The following is a 10,603-nucleotide window of genomic DNA, read 5'->3' as shown; positions in this document are numbered from 1 at the left end:
CGGGCCAAGAGAAGGTGTGTGGCGCCACATCGTTCAAGCCCCGGAATCAGCTCTTAAGGGAGGTATCTATCTACTTACCCCTACCTCGGGGAAGGAGTGAATTCCATCTTGTGTAGCTGAGTTCCCAGCTCCCAAATCAGACGAATCCCCAAAATGGTAGGTTTAAATCAGTGACCTGGCCGCTCGCACCCATACAAATCAAAGAACTGCCCCTCAATGGCAAGAGTTCCCAACTCACTCAGGATTAAGGTCATGTTACCTATGGTCATCCTAGTGAAGTGAAGTCTCTGTCATGAACGGTGTTATATAATGAGACGTTAACACTTCGTGGTCAGGTCTTATACAAACTCTTTGTATAGGACGCCCCCGCTCGTATGTCCACAACACAAATGATCAGGATCAGACCATCTGTGACAAGTCACAACATTTGTGACCATTCCACAAAGCAGGCCGCGTCTATAGCGTTACCAAGATAAGGTTTCCCTTCTATATCCATATACTACAGACCATTTTGGTTATGACTCAAGACATGATCCATTTGTATGTCATCACATACATGCTTGATTCACATACAGATAACTAGGGATTTTATGTTTATTGGTTTGGGGTAAAGCAAATAAAATAAGCAACTGAGCAAAATACAAGACGTGGAGTAAATATCATATATTATACAACACAAGCGTTCGTACAAACTGTTTACAAACTGTAGGATACGAGACTTTAGGGCATAATGGTTATATAACGAGATGTTAACACTTATTGGTCAGGTCTTATACAAACTCATTGCACAGGTTGCCTCCACTCCTTATTTCACCACATGAACGAATTAGGATCACTTCGTTTGCAGCACTTTACAACTCCTTGTAACAACTACAGAGTGGGCCACATTCGATAGTGTTACCAGAATAAGGCACCCAACCTTATTCGTATACTATAGATTATTTATTTACTTGAACCTGATCCACTCTTATGTCTCCACATAAAGTTCAAGTACTCATGCAATAGTCATAGATCTTCTAATTTATTGGATTTATTTCTAAAACGAAATAAGCAATTCATAAATTAAATAACAACTTTATTGAATCAAACTTTAACAATAACTTTATTGAATCTCAGAATAAGTTTATTGTTTACAAACCACGAGTTTTAGGACATAAAATCCAATAAGTATGTCTAGTGGGAATTGTCGACCTATGCACATTCGGCGAGTTGTATTGGGTACTGGGATTGTTTCCTAAAACTTGTATTTGGTTGAAATGGGATATTGTGGGGAAAAATATGATCATGTCAGCATTATCTCGATTAACAGATTGAGATACTTGTGTTTTTACATTATGATATTGTTTGTCTATGCAAACTTTTTCAAAATGAACTTCAAAAGCAAAACCTATGTTCATGTGAAGGGATACCACTCGCTAGGCTTCCTAACTCATGTTTTCCAAATGTTTTGTTCCCTCCTCCCCAGGTAGCAGAAGAGAGAAGTTCCAGGGTGTTGCTGAGGTCAAGGTCTGGTCTGCCACATCACAGCCACAATTCCGGACTTAGGGTGTTATTATTATGAGTTTTGTAACCTAAGAGTTAAGTTATCTAAGTTAGATCTGGAGTTGTATAAACACTATACTGGATTGTAATAAAATAATTTAAGCCAATGAGTTGTTGTTAAACTCACTTGGCTATGAGATTCTAAGCAAAACTGTTGGGGTTGATGCCCTAAAGTCTCGTGTCTTGTAGTTTGTAAACAGATTGTATGAACGTTTGTGTTGTATAATATATGATATTTACTTCACATCTTGTTTTTTGCTTAGTTGCATATTTTATTTGCTTTACCATAAAACCAATAAACATAAAATCCTGGTTATCTGTATGTAACTTAAGCATGTATGTGGTGACATACAAGTGGATCATGTCTTGAGTGATAACCAAAATGGTCTGTAGTATATGGATATAGGAGGGAAACCTTATCCTGGTAACGCTACGGATGCAGCCCGCTTTGTGGAATGGTCACAAGTGTTGTGACTTGTCACAGATGGTCTGATCCTGATCATTCGTGTAGGGGACATTCGAGTGGGGGCGTCCTCTATAAAGAGTTTGTATAAGACCCGACGACGAAGTGTTAACGTCTCGTTATATAACACCGTTCATGACAAAGACTTAACTTTACTAGGATGACCATAGATAACATGACCTCAATACTTAGTGAGTTGGGAACTTCTATATTGAAGGCGGTTCTTTGATTTGTATGGGTACAAGTGGCCAGGTCGCCGATTCAAACCTACCATTTTGGGGATTCGTCTGATTTGGGAGCTGGAAACTCAGCTATACAAGATGGAATTCACTCCTTCCCCGAGGCAGGGGTAAGTAGATAGATAGCTCCCTTAAGGGCTGATTCCAGTGCTTAAATGATGTGACGCCACACACCTTCTCTTGGCCCGAGTGGTGTTCACACATAGTTAGACTATGTTGTATTGTTCATTAGAGGAATCAGTGATACTTAAGGAGTGAGATGTAACTACAGGGACAAAACGGTAATTTGGCCCAACTGTACTTACGAGCATCTGTAAAGGGTCATCGTACTCATGATTGGTTATATTCGATGGACACAAAAATATATCTGTGGTAAGAAGAGTTCAACTTTTGGTCTTTAGTAGAATGCCTGACAGTTAACAAATGGTGGATCTCATGGCTAAAGAGTTTAGTTAGCTATTCACGGACTATTGGAGCTTCGAGCCACAAGTCATTAGGTCCCTTGGGTAGCTTTGATAAAGTTGAGAATCAGTATTTGGGTTAATTTGAAATGTTCAAATTGACAAGAGGAATTTCAATTATATATGATATAATTGGACTGGTTAATTATATATGATATAATTGACTAAATGTATGAGATACATTATTTTGGAGGAAATTAGATATAAATATGATTTATATCAAGTAGAGGAGAAATTACTATAGTAGATATGTGATATCAAACTATAGGATAAAAATATAATATGATTATATTTATTAATTATTAAATTGGTTAATTATATGATAATTGGCCTAAATTTTCTCTCAAACGTGTGTTAGTGGGAGCAGCCGCTTCGGTTACGGTAACTGAAGAATAAAATGAAAATTAATTTTATTTTACAAAGGTTCGAAAAAATTGGCATCGTTATGGAAACGTTAAACGATCGCATAGTCGAGAGCCTATACGATAGTCGTTCAGCGCCTAAACGATCGCACACCTCGCACCTAAACGATCGCTTAGCTTTCCTAAACGATCACATAGTGTGTCATGTTTTCTAAACGATCGTCTACCTTTTTCTAAACGATCGCTTAGTAAAACCTACACGATTGTGTAACTTCTTTTAAACGATAAGCATTTAGCTATACGATAGCTTCCTTTTCTTTCCCACTTGCTTATCGTTTACACGATTTGTTCTTCCTTCTACCTTTACCAAACTCACCAAAGACCATACTTTGGATTCTCACTCCGAGAATACCAAGGGCTCCATTTTGGTGGTTTCGTCCCCGCTGCGTTCACTTGTTCGTGACTGATCGTGCTACTGCAGCCGACACATTTGTTGGGCGATAGAGTTCGTGTAGAGGTCTTTCGCTGCTTCTGAGTTCCAAAGCTTGAAGAGCATGTTGAACTGGTATGAAAACTCTTTCCCTTGTATTTTAGTGTTCAAAGCATGCCTTTAATTAATATGAATTTGTATAATTGTATGTTAGAATGTATATATTGTATTTTGGTCACGGTGAAATCGGAAAGATCCGAATGTGCTCATGGATGCTCTTCGTTAAGAGATCCTTTAGTGAACACAGTGGGGACGACACCTGTAAAGCTCAAACCCTAATTATTTTAAGTAAGAGAAAGTAATGAGACATATCTTAATGAGTTGAATGAAGCCATGACTTAGGAAGGATAGAGGGTGGAAGCATGAAGAAATAAGCTCGTGTAAGCTAAATGTAAACCCCAAAATCTAAGTTTCTAAACAAATATGTTCTGCCAAAGGAATGATATATTAAATATCATATAAGTGAAAATCCATGCAAATTATAGAGATTAAGGAGAAAGGAAAAGAAAAACGTATTAAATAAAGAAACTCACTTATTGGCTTGGGCTGAGTCATTAGATATAAGTTGACGTGGCGAATTATCCTTGAATTTGGAAGGCGGCAGGAAGATTAAAAGGGAAAAGGAACTTCGAAAGTTTGGTTTTGACAATCTACATGAACAAATTTAGTGAAATCAGTGCCATTTGAAAGCTGAGAGAATCTAATTTTCAAAGTTGTCTTGCCGAAAAAAGATGGAAAGAGAAGAAGAATGGAAAATGATGAAATTACAGGAGGGACTGAATCTTGGGTTAATCAGGGCCCAAGGTGAAGATTAGGAGCTCTAGGCCAAACTATAAGGAATTTGTGACTGAAATTAAGAAAGTTAACTCAATTATAAACATGTTTGTAGAAGGAAGTTTCTTCAAAAGATGCCTGGATTTTGAGTTATGAATTTTTAAAGTTGTAACAGAGAACCTGTGCATAAGCAGACAGCTGCTTGGGAAGAACAAGCAAACAGCTCACAGTGGAGATTATAGCAAGAATTTGTGAAGAGGATCTCGCTAATGAAGGAGATCTCGCTAATTTTGTTAAGAGGATCTCGCTCTAGAGAGGAATCTCGCTAGAAATTGGGCAGGTATCGCTGGTGAGTGGGTATCGCTGGTGTTGCTGGTGGCTGAATATTGCTAGTATCGTTGGGGGGCTGAGTATCACTGGTGTCACTGGTAATGAGATCTCGCTCAAGGTGATCTCGCTGGTGTCGCTTGTGGTGATCCCGTTGGTGTTGCTCTAGGGGATCTCGCTGGTGTGGCTCATAGGGATCTCACCAGTAGGGCCGTCTGTGTAAAATTTCTTTAATAAATGAATTAATTAAGGTATTTTACTAGGAATTCTCAGTGGTTTAACCGGGAAATATATCCTTTCAGGCCAAGAAGAGCTAAGAGAAGCATGTAACCCGTTAAGAGGCCAACAAGCTGTGAGTGACTATGTGATGAATTAATGTTTTTCATGATTTAGAAATTATGATTTCTTTAAAGTTATTCTCATGCTAAGTGTATAGATGAAGTGCCAAGCAATGTAATTGTGGAACTGTCTCTCATGCTATGTAAAGCATGTTTTCTATAGAATTGATATGATTTAAATATGTTATTTTTTCCAAATGCTTTCAGCATGTTTAAGTAACTTTATTTTTATGAAAACTAATATGATGGATGAATTAGTATGATGATCTGAGCACTAATCTTTAGTGTTCAATTGAATGTTGTGACTAGTTACGTGACGGATACTGAAGGACAATGAGAAGGTATCCTTTCAATTAAATGTTTATGACTAGTTTTACTTAAAACAAGGTACCGAAGGACACTTGAGAAGGTACTTGGCCAATTTGATACCGAAGGACTTTTAAGAAGATATCCGGCCAAATTGATACCGAAGGACATATGAGAAGGTGTCTAACCAATTTGATACCGAAGGACACTTGAGAAGGTACCTGGCCAATTTGATACCGAAGGACTTTTGAGAAGGTATCCAACCAAATTGATACCGAAGGACATATGAGTAGGTATCTTAGCAGCTCGATATTGAAGAACGTTTGAAAAGGTATCTAAGCAGAAAAACCTGAGGATACTGAAGGACGTTTGAGAAGGTATCTGAGCAGAAGTATCTGAGGATACTGAAGGACAATGGGAAGGCATCCTAATCAGGTACATAAAGTACGACGGTACTCAGTTATAACCACGTGCACTTAGGTAATACGACGTCGAGGGATTGGGCAAAAGAGTTCTCCCTGACTAAGGTTTACGTTGAGGGTTAGAACTATTAGTTCACTCTCAACTAAGTATAAAGGCAGTCATATATTCTTCTAGGCTAGAAGGATAGTTTGAAATTTATAATGCTTGTAAATGTTTATCAATGCTTGATGTTTACTAATGTATGAGTTTTCCAAGTATGTTTTTCATGTCTAATGCATGCTAGTGGTTTTACAAGCTAGTTTAATATGTTTTAATCTAACTTCTTTCACAAAATATGAAGCATGCGTTAGGGTTAAAGCTAAGGTTGAATGAAGCTTGACGTACTATGTTTTAAATACCTAAAGTTGCCAAAGTACATCCGTTGGTATTTCTAAACATAATGAGTAGGGATATTGGTAGGGAAGGTATCTGAATAGATGTACCTAAGGTGTTGACTGTACGTAAAAAATTCTGTATGTATGTAGGCAGGTCTGAATGAGAGGCCGAGGTATAGGTCTTTTGGCTAGTAATAATAGGTGGGAGCTAGAGCGGTGTATACTCGTTCTCAACCAGGATGTAATGATGATTATTGATGTATAAAAGTTGTTATCAACGTTTATGTCTTGGGATGTTGCTTGAGATGCCATCGGTATATTTAAAGATATCGATGTAGGGATCTCTTCTAGCCATAATTTAATGTAAACAGGTTGAAGTAGAGGTTTCATCTGGCCATGGCTTGACGTTGGGAATTAAAGCAATGAATGTTCATTCTCAACTAAGATTCAGGTTTCAGATACATTGGTTTAAAAGGTTTTAAGTACATGTCTGCTTGGTATACTTTAAGTTCTAGCATTATGTTTTCAAGCTTTCAGTATAGTATGAGATTTACGTTTTATTAAGTCACTCACTGGGCTTCTAGCTCAATTTTCAAATGTTTTCTTTTCCAGGTAGCGGTCAGTTCCTAGAAGACTTTTCTACTGCTACTCTGCCACTCAAAGAAATAGGTTGAGGGAAGTGTAATTGAAGATCTATATTAGCAAGTACACATGTGTCTATCTAGTGACTAGTATTCTTGATGGGGCTCACTAGGTGGTAATATCCATGTATAATCAATGTTGCGGAACCCTATAGTGTAAATGTATTAAGTTCTGAGTTAATATGTATGTATTCAGGGTTTGAGTATTAGTTAACAAGTAAAATAGGCAGTAAGTGCCAGCAAAAGGGTTGGTAACTATTGCAGTCACTATTCCGTCCAGGTTAAGAGGGTAATTTGGTGCGGTGTGTGACAACACCACTAAAAAGAGCCCTTGGTATTCTCGGAGTGAGAATCCAAAGTGTGGTCTTTGGTGAGTTTGGTAGAGGTAGGAGGAAGAAAAAATCGTGTAGACGATAAGTAAGTGGGAGAGAAAAGGAAGTTATCGTATAGCTAAATGCTTATCGTTTAGAAGAAGCAAAACAAATAAGAGTGAATAGTATCACAAAAGGGTATCTGTCGCTCCCACGCCTCCTTTTGGGTGGAAGAGGTAAGCTCGAAAGGGGGTGTGGAAACTTGGATACAAAATCTGACTCAATTCAAGCCCACAGTGAAAAATTTGAGTCGAAGAAAAGAATAGGCTCAAGCCCAAGCTTTAGCACAATAACCCAAAAGCAAATGGGCCCAAGCCCACCTAAAAGCCCATGAAAATCATCTATAAATAGAGGCCTTCCACTTTAATTTTGGAGGAGGTTGAAAAAATTGGCAATAATGTGTTGAAGCTCTGAAGATCAAGATTAAAGCTCTGAAGATTTTAAAGTTTTGATCGATCTCGAGATTACTACCTTCTGAAGATTGAAGATTGGAAGGTTAAAACTTCCTTGAATTCTAGAAGATTGAAGCTCAAATCGATCTCAAGATTTAACCTTCTGAAGATTGAAAACTTGGAAGATTAAAACTTCCTTGAATTCCAGAAGATTTAAGTTCAAAGTAACTCCTTGAAGATTGAAGAATTATAAATTTTAAACTTTATTCCTTGTTTGAGAGAAGACCTCAAATAATCAAACATTAGAGATTGTATCCACTATACTATACTAAAATCAATACAAAAATTTTACGAATTAAATTCCTTCGAAAATCTTGTGTGATCAGTTTGGCACGTCTAGTCATACCTCTCTACCTTTCATCTCTTTCTCTACAATAAGATTTACCTAGAGAATCATGACATCGAAAGACAATGCTCCCAAAACTTTATACAACGTCTATAACAAACTAATTACTCGCAGTCTCTCTAAAGGGATTCAACAATCTGAAGAGTTGCTACCCTTTGATATTGCGAGGAATATGTAGGAACAAATTTGAAAACAACCGCGAGGCAAAATTGTCACTAGAGAAAGTCCTACAGTTAATAAGCATACTTCACCTTCTAAACAATCAAGTGAGAAGGCATACATCGAAATATAATGTTAGCCATGATGACTGATCTGGGAACAAGTGAAGAAAGGATGGCTGAACTCGAAAAGAAATTTAACATGCTGATGAAGGTTGTCGAAGAAAGGGACCACGAAATTACATCCCTCAAGAATCGCATCAAAAGTCGTGACATTGCTGAACTAAGTCATACACCCATAGTCAAGAATGATGACAAAGGAAAGACTATTATTGTCACACCCCGCCCCGAGCCTGCACTCTTGAGCCCAAGGAGAGGCGTGAGGGATCGTAGATACCACCCTTTTGTGATACCTACTGTCCAATTGAACCTCTCTACTACACTCAATAAATTTAAGTCAAGGAGATAACAACAACTGATTAAGTAGGCCCATTTTATTACAACAACGTAATTTTTATACAACTCCAGGACTTAACAACAAAGTTTACAACAATAACTCTTTAAAACCCTCTGGAAGTGTAACTGTGGCTTGTGGCAGACCTTGACCTTAGCAGCACCCTAAAACTCCTCACCTTTCGCTACCTGGGAAGAAAAACATGAAATAATAGAATGAGCTTCACAAAGCTCAGTGAGTGATAAACAACTTCTAGAGTCTATTTCAACTCATAAATAACAAGCATATCCTAAATACGAGATTACATTCAGACCTCAGCCTTGAATGAGTTTGTCTCAATTCTATCTACACGCATGGTAGATAGCTAAACTGATAACTACTTAGAATGAGTCTATTCTCTACCTACACACACGGTAGATAGTTAAGTAATACTAATCATGAACACTTACTCTGCTGAGTTCCTTTTTGTTCCCAATGTCTCCTATATGCACATAGCTCCCCGCACATGGGCTCAGAAGCTAGGCCCGTCGGCTCTCTAACCATCCCATACGAGGTTCCTCCCACAGGCTCAGGAACTAGACCTCTCGGTCCCCTGACCATCTCGTAAGGTTTTACTTTCGAGCTTAGGAACTAGGTCTATTGACCCCCTGACCATCCCGATCACATAATCTCATTCATATGCTAGATACTCATTCATAACATAAGCATATACAATTTACTCTAAAAGATATGCTTTAAGATAAAATAAAGTACCACTCACCTTGATAAGGATAGGAATCTTTCTCTTAGAAGTTCCTTGATCTTCCTGGGCTCCTCTTTTGAACCCTAAATTTCAGATTCAACTTAAAGCTCAGATTACTTATAGTTTTAAGCTTTATCTCGAGATACTTACTTCTACAAATATGCTCTAAAATGTCTCAAAAAGCTTACCTCAAAATCTTAGCTCAGAACTTCTCGTGTTTTGTACGAAATCTTTAAAACATCAATACTGGCCCAAGCTTACCCGACAACTCGACTCTTCTACCTTTTTCTCATTCTCCAGCCCGATTCCCTGGAGATTCTTCTCCGACAGCCCTACCTTAAAAACTAGACTCTCATAGCTTTCAGTTGGCTTTGAAATCACTCCAAACGCACAAGTATTCTGGGAGAACTCTTCGTCCTAATTTGATGCTACTTCCAGACCTTCCTATCCGACAGCATCTCTTTCTCTTGGAACTTCATGACCCACGCATGGTTTCTGCTACAAACGCATGCGTTCTTCCATCAACGCATAGTCTCCTCCCAATTAGCCTTTATACACTCTTCTTTATGTCCTTTGAAGAGAATTTGAGTTCTCATCTGAAGTCCTTGTCCCTATTAATAAGCGTCCAAGATCTCTCTAAGGCCGACACCTCCTACTTGGCCGCATGTCCAAGTGTCCTTTCCTTACACTATTAACGCAACCTTGCGTCATCGCAACCCAAGGTGTCTTGCTCCCCTTTTACCAATGCATAGCCCTCAAATTTGCATGTCTTCTTGTGCATCCACCTCATTTGCTTAAGGCTTATGATTTCTTCCTAACAAGCCACATGTCCGGATGACGACCTTGAATGCGTCCATCCTTCATATGCGTTCATCCTTCATATGCATTCATCTAACCACAAATGTGTCCATCCAAATGCCGCAACATTCCTATGTCCGGACATCACCAATTGGCACATGCGTCCATCCTATCTTTGCATCCTTGCGGTGTTCTTTAAATCTCCGCATAGCGGCCTTCAAGCCATTGTCGCCTAGCACCTATATGGAACATACTTTCCTTGGTTGATTAGCGCAACCTTACCATGTGTATCCCATTAATGCAACTTGGTCATATATGCTAGATGCTCACAAGGCTCATCCCTGGTCGCATGCCCTCTACCGCATGGCTTACCTCGCCTTATGTGCTTAAGTAGGATTATAACCAACCCTCTTCCACCGCATACTATTTGCTCAAGCCTTGTTTTATGCGTCCACATGCCTCAAATGTCCTTTGCACATAGAACATCACCAATGCATAACAACCTTTGGGTCGACTTGGTTCTCAACTCAACACCTCATGGC

This window comes from Benincasa hispida, chromosome 6 (genome assembly GCF_027475165.1).
Source record: "Benincasa hispida cultivar pf3 chromosome 6, pf3_genome.v1.1, whole genome shotgun sequence".
Lineage (NCBI taxonomy): Eukaryota > Viridiplantae > Streptophyta > Magnoliopsida > Cucurbitales > Cucurbitaceae > Benincasa > Benincasa hispida.
Note: the sequence above shows the minus strand (reverse complement) of the source record.